Source organism: Chiloscyllium punctatum, chromosome 3 (genome assembly GCF_047496795.1).
Source record: "Chiloscyllium punctatum isolate Juve2018m chromosome 3, sChiPun1.3, whole genome shotgun sequence".
Taxonomy (NCBI): Eukaryota; Metazoa; Chordata; class Chondrichthyes; order Orectolobiformes; family Hemiscylliidae; genus Chiloscyllium; species Chiloscyllium punctatum.
This window is the reverse complement of record NC_092741.1, coordinates 131,039,412-131,053,090: the sequence shown is the minus strand read 5'-3', so window position 1 is coordinate 131,053,090 and position 13,679 is coordinate 131,039,412. Positions and strand designations below refer to the sequence as shown.

At 38.9% G+C, this 13,679-nt stretch overlaps 1 protein-coding gene across 2 annotated transcripts in view; it reads left to right on the top strand.

Annotated features, from left to right (window-relative positions):
• The window catches only part of arhgef10 (Rho guanine nucleotide exchange factor (GEF) 10), a 278,827-nt gene that overhangs the window by 162,977 nt on the left and 102,171 nt on the right, over positions 1–13,679 (top strand). The gene's annotated exons all lie outside the window — the stretch shown is intronic.

Genomic DNA, 13,679 nt, shown 5'->3' with positions numbered 1-13,679 from the left:
TCATTTCTGTGATGAATTCATGGGTCCAATTAATGAGCACTGGAAGAGGATAAACCACAATTGGATCTTAATGAGAAGGCATACTTGGTTTAACAACAAGATGTAGTGTATTGCATGATTGTAGTAGATAGAACCTCATTGATAAGTTAGGTGTAATTATAAAGAGACATAATATTATAAAATTAAAATACTGCAGATTCTGGAGATCTGAAATAAATACAGAAAGTGCTGGAGAATCCAAGCAAATCCAGGAGCATCTATGCAGAGATGAACGAGTTGATGTTTTGAGCTCAATTCAGTGACTCTTTGGAAAACTTCAAGAAATTTAGAGTATATGAGAGGACTTGAGATTAAATAACACCTAAATGAAAATCTTTATGGAATGGAACTGTTCAGTATTACTGTGGAAATCTATCAAGAGCCAAAAATGACATCAATCTCCATGGGGACTCTGTGCTTGATTCCTTCTCCTCCACCCATAGGCTGTCTGACATCATCAGATTGAGCAGTGCTTAATTCAACTTTGACAGTAATGCTCTCAGAACCATTGCCTTAACACAAGTGTTTCCAGTTGTTAGACTAAGCAAACTTCTTAGAAGCTATTCTTCCTCAATACATTACCAGTATTTGCCAATCCTGTTTTCCCTGGCAATGAAAAATATCATTGCAAAGAATTATTGACTCACTAAATTAGATTGAAGCATTTATATTTCAGAAAGAACTCCAAAATTTAGCAAACATAGGATAATTACATATTTCTTACATAAGATCAAACTGCAGAGAAACTGGTTCATTCCCATTTTTTAGTTAAAGAAATTTCTTCTAAATTTCCTATAGCATTTCTCAATAACTATCTTACTTTGGCGGACCTCTAGTTCTAAAAGATCTATTATTTCACAATTTTGTTTATGAGCTTGTTGCTTCTGCTAACCTATAACCAACAAGTTTTGAAATATTTATGTCACATCATCTCTTGTATCTTTTTATTCTAAAACAATGGATGCAATCCTATGATTAAATAATTACTTTTTACCTTGGCATTTCATTACTTCCCATTGAACTGGCTGTATCTGCCAGGATGTAAACCTTACGGTCTAGGGGGTCAGAATTAGATGGATTGGAGGAGTTTACATTTTCAATTGCCAGATAGAGACATTTTGATACTGTGCTAGTCTTGTCATTGTGGTATTGACATGAGATGTGTGGAAATTAATGCATCATTCCTCTTGCGTTTTTAAAAGAGAATTTTCACCACAGTTGTTGCACTATGGTAAGTACTCACTTCATAGTTTGCTTTTTTAGTGACATGTAATCAGATATAGATTTGCAAAGCACTTAAAATAATGATTCAACTTTTCATATGCTATGTCATTTTTTTCTGTATTTACCCATCTGTTACTTAATTGAAAGTAAAATAATATCAAATTACTCCAATTAATTGTGTATTTTCGAATGGTTGTCAGTAACTGAAGTTGGCATTAAATATTTTTGCGTGAAAATACCACACTAAGCACTGCACAAAGCAAATTCCCAGCTTGGTAATAAGTGCCAAAGTGGGAGAAAGTGAAAGCCAGTGTTCTAAGTTTGCATTGCCATTGTTTAAATTATAACTCACAAACATATAGGAGTTCTTTGCAGTGACTTCACCAAAACCTGACGCACATTTTTCACTTTTCAGTTCCTCTTGCTGAGTTGTCTTCATATTTGTCCCATGGATGACTTCATTCTGACATATTCCTTGGCATTCATTCCTGAAAGGAAACATTTCTGTGCACTGCTCATAATGCATTTTGTTACGTGTGAAAATCCTGCTCCAATTCTCTGAGAGCTCCATATTGTTGGCTTTTTAAAGGGTTTTTGTCTGCGAAGTTGCTTTGAATCATGAATGTGTAGTTCAATGCGTTGACAAGAGCATTTAAAAACACACACAATAAATAAAACGTTACCTTCTCAAATACAGCTGAATACAAAGCACTGTCAAATCAAATCTTTACTACTTCTTCCTAAAAGATATTATACATATATCTTGTAATATCACTAAAAGCTTTATTATCATCTATAGGAGAATGCTTGGATTGTCTCCACTCAGTATTTTGGTTTTAAGTGGAACAGCTTGGCCTCTTTTTATGCTGGAAAGACATGTAGATAAGGATTATGTTCTTATCACATTTTTCAAGTGTACTTGTTCATTGCAACCTGCATTTCACCCCTTTATGTGGCATGATCTGTGGGTGTGTGTGTGTGTGGGCTTAAGGTCTTTGATATCTCTACACCTCTATGCAGAATGTTCATCAAGAGCTTACGCATTTTACAGTTTTTAAATCACAATTTATTACACTAGGTTCTCTACTCATAAAAAAAGTACCTGTAACATACAAATTGGTTGAACGCTAGTTAAAAATTTCTGAGTGTAGGGCTGTTATAGTCCACTGGTGCTGTCCATACTTCTGAGCCAGGGGGTCAGGTTAGAGTTCCCACCTGCTCCAGAGGTGTGTAATAACATTTTTTGAAACAGTTTGATTAGAAAATATTGACAATTTCTATAAATGTCATGGAACAATGTGACTTTTGTTACATATGTGAGTAATTAATGTTGTAGTTGAGGGAACAGAACTCTTGAGAACTGTCCATTTATCACTTGCCACTATTGTTTGATCTTGAGTTTGTAAGGCTTCTTCAGGTATTGCTTCTCTCTCAAGCCAGATTTCGTAGTAACTGTTAGCCTGTGACTATTCTTACACTGAGGTGACAGAGCAACAGATTCCAAATGATAGAGAGTTCAACCTTTTCCTAGATCACCAACACATGACCACTGAGGTCACTGCTTACTTCAAAGGCCCATCCACAAAATCAAACACCGACACTACATCTCCTCACAGGTTTTCCAGTTTGCAACTAAAAGCCATTTCTTAACATCTCAGTCATTTAACTCAAGGCATTCCATTAAGACTGAATGTAATTTTGCAGATTCAAATATTGATGAGAAATCTGAACTGATCATTCAAAATGGTTCAGCAGGAGAATGGCGGAGAGGCTGCCCTGGAATTTCATAAAAAGCGATCTGTTTGATTTCACAACTTACTCACCTCGTTTATGTGCACTGCTGGCGATGGTTCTGTAGAACTGTGAATTTCAAAAACTAGTTGATTGGCTAATAATTAAACAGTTAGCCAGAACTTGAAGAAATAACCTTCTTTATTGAAGGAAATTAAGAACTCTACTCTGAGAAAGTCACGTTGAAAAGTCATGAAGCTTTCTATTTTAGTAGCTTATTGAAAACAAGTTTATGACATAAGCCTGCTAGTCCATTATAGCATTCCACAAATGTGCACAAGCACAGTATTTCATTCTGACAACTAACATGAATAGACTGTTGTTTATTTGAATGTTTCTGCCAAACAAAACTTTGACATGGAACTTAAGATTAATTAGAAATGGTATCACTGCATAAAAATCAGCCAGCCATTTCTCATTGATGATTTTGTATCCTGACATGAACACTACGCCCACATCATTAATTTGGTAAATGCCTGAGTCTACAGACAGACGTTGTAAACATCTCATTGCACACCCAGAATTTGAAAGTTTCTTTTTGAGTTTTCAGTATTGTTTGCATTACTTGCTACTTTTGTTCAAGTTTCAACAATGTTGTAGATTCTTTGCAAACATAACAAAATTAAACAAATACTTTCAAAGGATAAACAAATTTGCATGAAAACAAATAATATATAGTCTGAGTGTCGACAAGGGCTGCATCAGCTTCAGGATTTGTTTTCTGGATGAAATTGCTAAGAATATCTTGAGGCTATTCTTTCTTGCTATTCTTCAGATAATTTCTGCTCCCAGGCCTTAGGTACTAGAGGTGAAAGAGAAAGAGGTGGTTATTTCTTCGACTGTATAGTTACAATTATCAGCAGATTACAGATCCGGGTTTACATTTGAATAACCTGCAGAAAATTGTTTCACTGAGGAATGTTACAGAAGTGAAACAGGTTTTGCATCACACCTGGACAGCCAGCCTAAGAGGTGCTTTTGAGACCTGTCAGTGAGCAGGAGTTCTGTTCCGCAGTACCATTAGTCAGTGGTGGCTACTGCAAGAATGACACCCATCTGAGTGACTCAGGCCAGACTTGAGTGATGACAGGAGAAATTTGATAAAGTGAGGGTCATGGGGAGAGGTGGATGCAGTGAGATTGGCAAGGAAGGTAGAGCATGGCTCTCAAAATTACTTCTCCTACCTGATGCTGACTCCCTCAACCAGGCATTGAGTGCCTTTGAATGAGGAAACCCTTCTCCTATTTCACAGGGAGAGCAGATTTGTGTGTTGTACTCCCCTACTTGGTGACAGCCCCACCCACTGTTGGTTTTATACCAATTGCCATTCATTGAACTTTAATTACTCACTTAATGGGCTCAATTAACAATAGTCTGGGAATTCAAAGGGCTGTGGACTTAATAAAGGTGAAGATCGGAAGGTGAAATGCCCTCTCCAACTCAAAATTCACTATAAAACACAAGGTAGGGTGTTAGATTTTGCCGGGAAAAACAACGGTAGAGATCTGCTTAAAAACAAAGTTCCAAAGATGAGTCATACAGCCTCGATGGTAGTTATACTTTTCTCTCTCACTGCTTCTTCCTGCAGATGCTCCCAGACTTGCTGAGTTTCTCTGGAATTCTCTGTATTTCTTAAAGAACTCTGATACATGTTTTCATGTTGCTGATAGGACAACAATTTTAATGTGGCTCTTCTTGTGATGGGGAAATGAAAACCTCTTACTGGTGTATAAGAGTTTGTTTTCAACACACTTCTTCAGGAGGAGAACATTGTTGTTTTGACTCCAATGCACCTTTCCACACTTGGTATCTGTAACAACTCTTTCTAACTCCTTTCTAGTGGCAAACTCCCAGGTGTTAATGCTATCTCCGGGGTCTGCAAGCCCAGTGCACAATGTCTGCTCAAACATTTCACTGAATTCTTTCAGTCCATGTGGCAGCAAGGAACCATCCCATAAGAATGCATAATTGCTTCAACTGTCTCCTTGAACAAACTGAAAGGAAATCCCCAATCTTCTGATAATCAAAGAGAATGTATCTCATCTCCATCTTTCGCAAAGTCTTTGCCAGAACCCTTCAGAACTGCTTAGTATAGCCAGGATCTGCTGCCAGAGAGTCAATGGAATTTTGGAAATGTTGAGGAACCACTAGTATGTTGTTTTCATTTGGAAATCCCCAGGAGAAGTACCGAAAACAGAAAATGGACTACACACACTAGATGGTTGACCTGACCAAGGTCTTTGACACAATCAGCCAAGAGGTGCTTTGGAAGGTAATAAGAACAACATGTCATTTGACTGGGCACTAATTGCTGGTTCAGAGATGGGCATGCGATCTGGCAAGGACTGTTCTCCACTGCATGAGCATTATGCTCAGCGTGAATAAAACTGAAGTCCTAAGTCAACCTGTTCCAGGACTCATCTTTATCTATCTTGAGCCCAAGATTTCATTCCATGGCAGGCACTTGTCAACAATAAGATTGCTTATCTTATTAACACATTCTCTTAAGCTGACTCTACTGATGATGAAATAGCTGCAAAAATTTCAAAAGTGCACTGTTATGATTCTAGCTGATGGTATTACTGGAAAAAGTCACATCTTAATGTAAACCTGGCTTGATAGAATGTGTTTAACCTTTGAAGTCAGTAACAGTGGTGGTTAGTTCCTGAACATTTTTACATAAGGCTGTCAATGTTCTTTACAAATAAACACAAGGTTATTACATGTATATGGCACCTGAGAAAAGCTGAGAGGCACCTTTCGGTCATGGTGGTCCATGGGTTGCATCCTCATTGTTCTAGCTTTCTGCTTTCCTGAAGCAACATCACTTATGACTGAAGAGACTATTGCTAGAGTAACTGTCCCGGTCACAGAGGTCACATCTATATGTGGTTGTTGATCTGCTAGAGCTGCTGCAGTCCTTCCTGCGTGCCCACTTGTCTGCTGCCGCACTCATAAGCTTCTTTACCCCTGTTTTGAGGTGTTGGTTCAAGATGCTTCTCCATTTTGCGGTCAGCTGTAAGCCTTTCCCAGGACTCCATAATGATATCAAGCGCTCAGTGGTTGTCTTCCCGGATGCGAGTTCTCCATACAGGATATCCTTTGGGATGCATCCATCCTCTATGCAGTGGACATGGCCCAGCCAGCGCAATCTCTGCTGTCTAAGCAGAGTGTACGCGCTGGGAAGGCCAACACAAGGTACGACCACTGTGTCGGGAACTCTGTCTTGGCAGGATATGCCCAGGATACAGCAGATACTCAATTGGAAGGTGTTCAGTCTTCTCTCCGGTCTGGTAAATATCGTCCACATTTCACTGCCATATAGCAGTGTGCTTATGACGCAGGTCTAGTAGACTGATATTTTGTCCTCACTGTCATCTTGGGATTTGTCCATACTTGAGTCGTGAGGCGAGCAAGAGTTGAGGCTGCTTTCCTGATCCTCTTGTCCACCTGAGAAAAATTGCAACATAAATAGCAAAGCAAAGGTTCAATCTGTTTGTCAGCCCTATCCTTTAGATACTCAATTGCAATGAAGTGTCACTTGTATTCTTTAATTCCTTACTTAATTGATTCTTTACATCTTTGAACTAGAGACACCTTTGCAGTTGGGATGACCAAAAGCTCTTTTCAATTCTGACAACTTGAAAACTTTCACAAGATCTCTTACAAAATTTGCAAACTAAAACAGTTTTATTGGATTAATACTTCTGAACTGAAAACCATATTCTTCAACTATGCTGAATCTGAAAGTGGATTCTTCTGAACTGAAACTAGGAGTGACCTTGCTCAGTAGTGTTTTTCTGTATATCATAAACTCAATGGTATAAACACTTCTTCATTTAATTTCACACACATCTCAAGAAGCACGTACTAAGTTACATGAATCCTTGAAAATGACACTTTCATTTGGCTCGAAGGTCGAAGACGAATGTGATAGAGGATTGTTTTTCAGACCGGAGGCCTGTGACTAGCAGTCTGCGACAAGGGTCAGTGCTGGGTCCACTGCTTTTCGTCATATTTATAAACGATTTGGATGTGAACATAGCAGGAATAGTTACTACGTTTGCAGATGACACCAAAATTGGAGGTGTAGTAGACAGTGAAGAAGGTTATCTCAGAATACAATGGGACTTTGATCAGATAGGTCTTGATGTGGCAGATGGAATTTAATTTACATAAATGTGAGGTGCTACATTTTGGAAAGCCAAATCAAGGCAGGACTTTTACACTTAAGGTCCTGGGCAGTGTTGCTGAACAGAGACTCGGAGTGCAGGTTCTTAGTTCCTTGAAAGTGGAGTTGCAGGTAGAAAGGATAATGAAGAAGGTGTTTGGTATGCTTGCCTTTATTGGTCAGTGTATGGAGTAAAGGAGTTGGGAAGTCATGTTGCGGAAATTGGTTAGACCAATTTTGGAATACTGCGTGCAATTCTGGCCTCCCTGCTATAGGAAGGATGTTGTGAAATTTGGAAGATTCAGAGAAGATTTGGAAGGATGTTGCCAGGGTTTGAGGATTTGAGCTTTAAGGAGAGGCTGAATAGACTGGAGCTATTTTCCCTGGAGCATCAAAGGCTGCTGGGTGATCTTATAAATATTTACAAAATCATAAAGGGCATGGGATGGGGTAAATAAACAAGGTCTTTTTCCTGGAGTGGGGGGCGTCCAAAACTAGAGGGCATAATTTAAGGTGAGAGGAGCAAAATTTAAAAGGGACCCTGCAGGGCGTGCAAGTATGGAATGAGCTACTGGAGGAAGTGGTGGAGGCTAGTACAATTACAACATTAAAAAGCCACCTGGGTGGATATATGAATAGGAAGGGTTTAGAGGGCTAGGTCCAAATGCTGGCAAATACAATTGGATTAATTTAGGATATCTGGTTGGTGTGAACGAGTTGGACCGAAGGGTCTGTTTCTATCCTGTAGAGCTCTATGACTCTACTCATGTCACTTTTCCAAATGACTTTCTAACATCTTGAGAAGCAAAGAAGTTTAAACTCACAGAACTGAAACCAAAACCAATGTGGCTCTGTTATGATGTTAATTTGTATTATACCCCCTTGTTACTCCATTCTTTAGTAGATGTCAAATATCAGCCTGGGACTGAAAAGGAATAAGGTTGCCTATCAAGCTGAATGTCTATAAAGCAATTTTCCTGCTCATTCTGCTCTGTATTCATAAGATGTGGACTGTGAACCAGTGTTATGTTAAGAAGTCCAACCACTTTCATTGGAGCTACGTTCAGAAGCAATTCAAAATCAGATGGCAAGTCAAAATACCAGATACTGAGGTACTCCCCTGAGCATCCATGCCAAGCATCCATACCATATTAAGACCCTTCCAACCTGATTATGTAGGCAGAATGTCTGACATTCTCATAGCAAGGCCGATCTTCTCCAGAGAGCGTGCGTCTGAGGTGCACTGTTGTGGTTGAGGGAGAATACCAAAAGCAGTGCTACAAGGATGCACGAAAGGTTTCATTTAGAACTTTTGACAGAGACTTCAGGTCATGAGAGAAATTGGTCTGGCATTGTTGCACCTAGGGCAAGCAAACCGAAAATGTTGTAAACTCCTTGATAGGAAGTACAGTTGAGAGGCAGAGAGAAAACACAAGAGGAAATCTCAAGCCAGTAGCCCACTCATCCAAAATATAAGCTGTATTATCTGTTTTATTTGAAGCAGAACCTTCCAGGCACAAATTAGCCTTATCTACCACTTTGTTACACCCAGTAGAACCTCAGATGTTGAATGTGGATGCCTTCCCTTTGAAGGATAACCAAGAGGATAAGGATACAGGGGCTCAGTGGTTAGTACTGCTTCCTCATAGTGCCAGGGACCCGAGTTTGATTCCAGCCTCTGGTAACTGTGGAAACTCCACACAGACATTGTTCCCATTTCTGTGTTGGAGCTCCAGTCCCCTCCCATTGTCCAAAGGTGTGCAGGTTAGGTGGATTGGCCATGCTAAATAACCCAGGGATATGCAAGCTAGGTGGGTTAGCCATGGGAAATTAGAGGTTTCGGGTAGGGGCTTGGGTCTGGGTGGATGCTGTTTGGAGGGTCAGTGTGGACTCAATGGGTGAATGGCCTGCATCCACACTGTAGGGATTCTACGATTCTATGAAATCCCTTGTACAAATATTTGAAGATAAACATTCAAAGCAGCAACTCCCAAGATAGCATAAAGGAACATCTAGTGAGTGGTGAAGTGATTCCCATGGAACAGCTGAATCAGGGAAACTAACATTTGAGGAATCCAGTGAGTAAAACCTGCACTAATACGTATGACACAATTAAGACCAAAATGAAAATATCAGGTGGTCAAACTTGAACACGTTGTCATAGATGTTATTCAAAATTTATTTTATTTTTGTCTGGATTTTTCTGACACTTGAAGCAGTCACAGAGAGTGAAAGTTAGGCAAGGTAGTGAAAAGGGCATTTGATACACTTGCCTTTATTAGTCAATGCATTGAGTATAGGAGTTGGGATGTCATCCTGCAGCTGTACAGAACATTGGTTAGGCCACTTTTGGAATAATGTGTGCAATTCTGGTCTCCCTGCTATAGGAAAGAATTTGTTCAACTTGAAATGATGCAGCAAAGATTTACAAGATCATTGACAGGGTTGGAGGGTTTAAGAAAAAAGGAGGGGCTATTTAGGCTGGGACTATTTTACCTGGAACATTGGAGGCTGCTTGGTTATCTTATACAGGTTTATAAAATCAATGGGTGGCATGGATGAGGTGAATAGCTAAGGCCTTTTGTGCAGGGTAGGGGAATCCAACACCAGAGGGCAGAGGTTTAAGGTAAGAGGGGAAAGATATAAAAGGGACCTAAGAGGTAACGTTTTCACACACACAATGGGGTGTGTATGGAATGAGCTGCCAGAGGAAATGGTGGAGGCTGGTACAATTACAATATTTAAAAATCATCTGGATCGGTCCATGAATAGGAAAGGTTTAGAGGGATATGGTAAAAACAGGGACTACAGATGCTGGAAACCAGAGTCTAGACTAGAGTGGTGCTAGAAAAGCACAGCAGGTCAGGCAGCATCCGAGGAGCAGGAAAAAGCCCTTCATCAGGAATAGAGTGACTGCAGATTGGAGAGATAAATGAGGTGGGAGTGGGGAGAAAGTAGCATAGAATACAATAGATGAGTGGGAGTGGAGATGGAGGTGATACGTCAGAGAGGAGGGTGGGGAAGGTAGCAAAGAGTACAGTGGGTGAATGGAGGTGGGGATGAAGATGACAGGTCAGAGAGGAGGGTGGAGTGGATAGGTGGAAAGGAAGATAGGCAGTTAGGACAGGTCATGAGGGTGGTACTGAGTTGGAAGGCTGGAGCTGGGGTGAGGTGGGGAGGGGGAAATGAGGAAACTGGTGAAATCCACATTGATGCCATGGCGTTGAAGTGTTCTGACGCAGAAGAGGGATATGGGCCAGTTGCTGGCAGATGGGACTACATTAATTTAGAATATCTGGTCATCATGGACAAGTTGGACCAAAGGGTCTGTATTTGTTATGACTGTGAGTTCTGAGAATATCATGAATTCCTTCTGAGAAAATAGGAAAAGTTAGCAAAATCTTAAATCACAGCGATTGAATCAAAAGATCAAAATTGCATTCTAAACAAGTGGTTTAAAATGAGTAGATGTTTGCAAAAAGGTATTATTATTTGCTATCCAAGCAGTTCTGCATCCACACACTCCATCCAAGACAGCGGACAACTATACTCTACTTACACTTTCCATTGACATACTTCTCTCAGCTTTTTATCCTTGATCCATTTCCTTTCAGAGGTTTGGCTTTGAGGAGTAAATGAGGTGGATGGTGGTTTTGTATCATTGTTGTCTTGCAGAGTGATGAACAAGCCTAAGAATTCCAGCCGTCAGTCAGTATTTCCACAAACTTACTTCTCAATCAGAAAAAGCATGGTTCTCTCCAATACATAAGGTGACAGATTGTGTTTTTCCTCCCAAATGTTCTCAATCTTTACTGAGACTTTGCTTTGCAAACTGCAATATACTGGAACAACCTGTCTTCACACTTTCACTTTTTTGACCTATGGCTGGCCTAATACTGGTGAATAGAACAAAGAAACTCTGTTCAATACTGAAGTTACATTCTGCTCGAAGTGAGAGTAGTTCGCAATGAGACACAAATTTGGCTGCCAGACTGTCAAATGAACAGATCTGAAAGTTGGTGTGTGGGAAGGTGATTCTTAACATTGTTGAAGCTCATTAGATGCAAATTGTGATCTCAGTCTGTTCTTCAAGGTTGTTGCAAAAAAATTGTGACGGTGCATATAATGTCCATTTTAAAAATAATAGTGTCTGTGAAGAAAGGAAACTTGATGCCTGTCACCAATGTGTTTGTAATTTACATGTTTCACTTTGTAATCTTTATTCCCTGAATCCTGACTGCACTAAGTGCACTGGGAACTAGCAGTATGTCAATTCACAGAATATATTTATACACTTTTCTTTGTAAAAGCTCAAAGATCTCAAACAACAGACCATTGTTCTTACTGTCACTTGGAGACAATCAGATGATATAAAATTGATTTAATTTGTGTCTCCAATGCGTCTAAGTGACTTTTAGTACATTTGTCTTATTTGATGGATTGATTCACTTGGATGGACATATGACATTTCATTCACATTTTTAAATTATTGTCATTAATTAAAATGCAATGCTAAAGATTGCATAAATACTTAAATAAAAGCAAGCAAAGTCTTCAGTTGTCCGGAATGGCTCACTAAGCTTGCTTTGTCAGCACTTGCAGGAAAGATTTGTCATTGCGTTTCCTGTAATTGTATATTGCGATTTAGGAACTGCTGTTAGATTGTAAAGGAAGCGTTTATATGGTACAATGAATTCCAGCTTGATTTTTTAAGTGTAATGTTTGTAATTATGAAAGAAATACAAATGCAAAATTATGCTGGCATAGAACTTCAATTCAAAGTTAGTGATTACTTACATGACCTGGTTTAATTGTGATGGCCTTGATAACTGAGGGTGGGGACCGGAGGTTTGGGGTCTTGGGGAAGGGTGGTGGTTTTATGAACAAGTATAGAGACTATTGACCATAGTACTTAGAGGGGGATGGAAGCTGCAAGCATGAAATGTATTGTCTATCAGGCAATTTAGTTTTGAATATTTATTTTGGTTGGCAGGTTATCATAACAGTTGTAACAAACAGTACTTAAATCCCCGTTAATATAAAGAATTTGGATTTAAGATTCCTTCTTACAAAAACTGGAAACCCTTTTCTTAAATCTTGACTGTTTGTTACCCTTTTTGGGACAAATACCAGTTCTCAAGTTGTATAGTTCATTTAAACTATTTTTGAACTCGTTAAATGAAACTACTTTACTTCCAAATGAATGTTACTTTTGTAAAAAAAAATAGTCTTAATAGTGTTTCAATCGTGAAATGCCTATTTCTGGACCTCTTGCGTACATTCAATGTTTTACCACTCTGACCCTTGCTAACGTCTAGCAAGGGACTGTCAAATTAACAGAATTTCTTCCATTGGGTCAAAACACAGGTCAGCTGTGCTGTCATCAATATTCCGATTAGCAGACTTACTTTGCAGGGAGAACCAGTTACTTAAATAAATCAGATGCTTGATATTTAATACATCAGATGTTCTTTAGCACTCCATAAAATGCATTTGAAAAAAAATGAATCCCAAAATAATACATAAAACAACAATGAGACATCCATGTGCGTCCTATTGAAATCTCATTTTTAATCCCATCATCAAGTTTTGTTTGCACATGCATAGGAGAAGACATTGACCCAGTCAGCACAGAACCAGTTCTTAGAGTGAGCAGAACTCCTGATATTCCTGTATTTTTTTGCTTTTTCTCCCCCCTACACTATCTCTGCACCCAAAAAGGGCTCTGCAGTAGTGCTTATATTTTCCCAGAATCACCCATGGCAATGCATGCACATAGTAATACAGTAAAAAATACACTATTTTACAAAGACTTTATTCTACATTTTCCACCAACAGGAAAACACCCAGGTGGCTAGTGAAACATTAACAAGCAAAGCCTGATAAGAACAATCCTTCAAAACTCATTTTTCTTCTTTAAAGAAACTCTAGATAGCTATTTTCCCTGAATATTTGCAATCTTACAATTGTTTACCCAATTAAAACAATTTCAATTGTAATATGTAATATAAAAGCTAGAATTAAAGGACTGTTGCAAGTCATAGAGCCCTTTTTGTTGGCTGGTATTTTGCAAGTAGGTTAAAGTTCATTCAGCTTTCTGTTTTATTTTTAATTCAAAGAACAACACTTGTTCTGCAAATTTTATTCTAGTTACAATTATAATTCTAATATCTATGGTTGGTACAGAGAGTTCTTCGTTTGGGCACTAAAGTTGGTGTTTGCACTAATTGAAATAGTCTGATAAATTTTGAGAAACTGCCCATAGTTGTTCACTAATGCCACATTGTTCTAAATCTCCAAAAACACAACTTGTTTGCAGTCTGTGAAGAAAACCTTTGATAAAGGTGCTTTTTGGGATTCTGGTTGGCAATGTACAATCCTGCCATATGTAATAGATTGACTGTCCCTTTATAACAGGCAGGATTACAAGTATAACAATAGTTACTTTGTACAT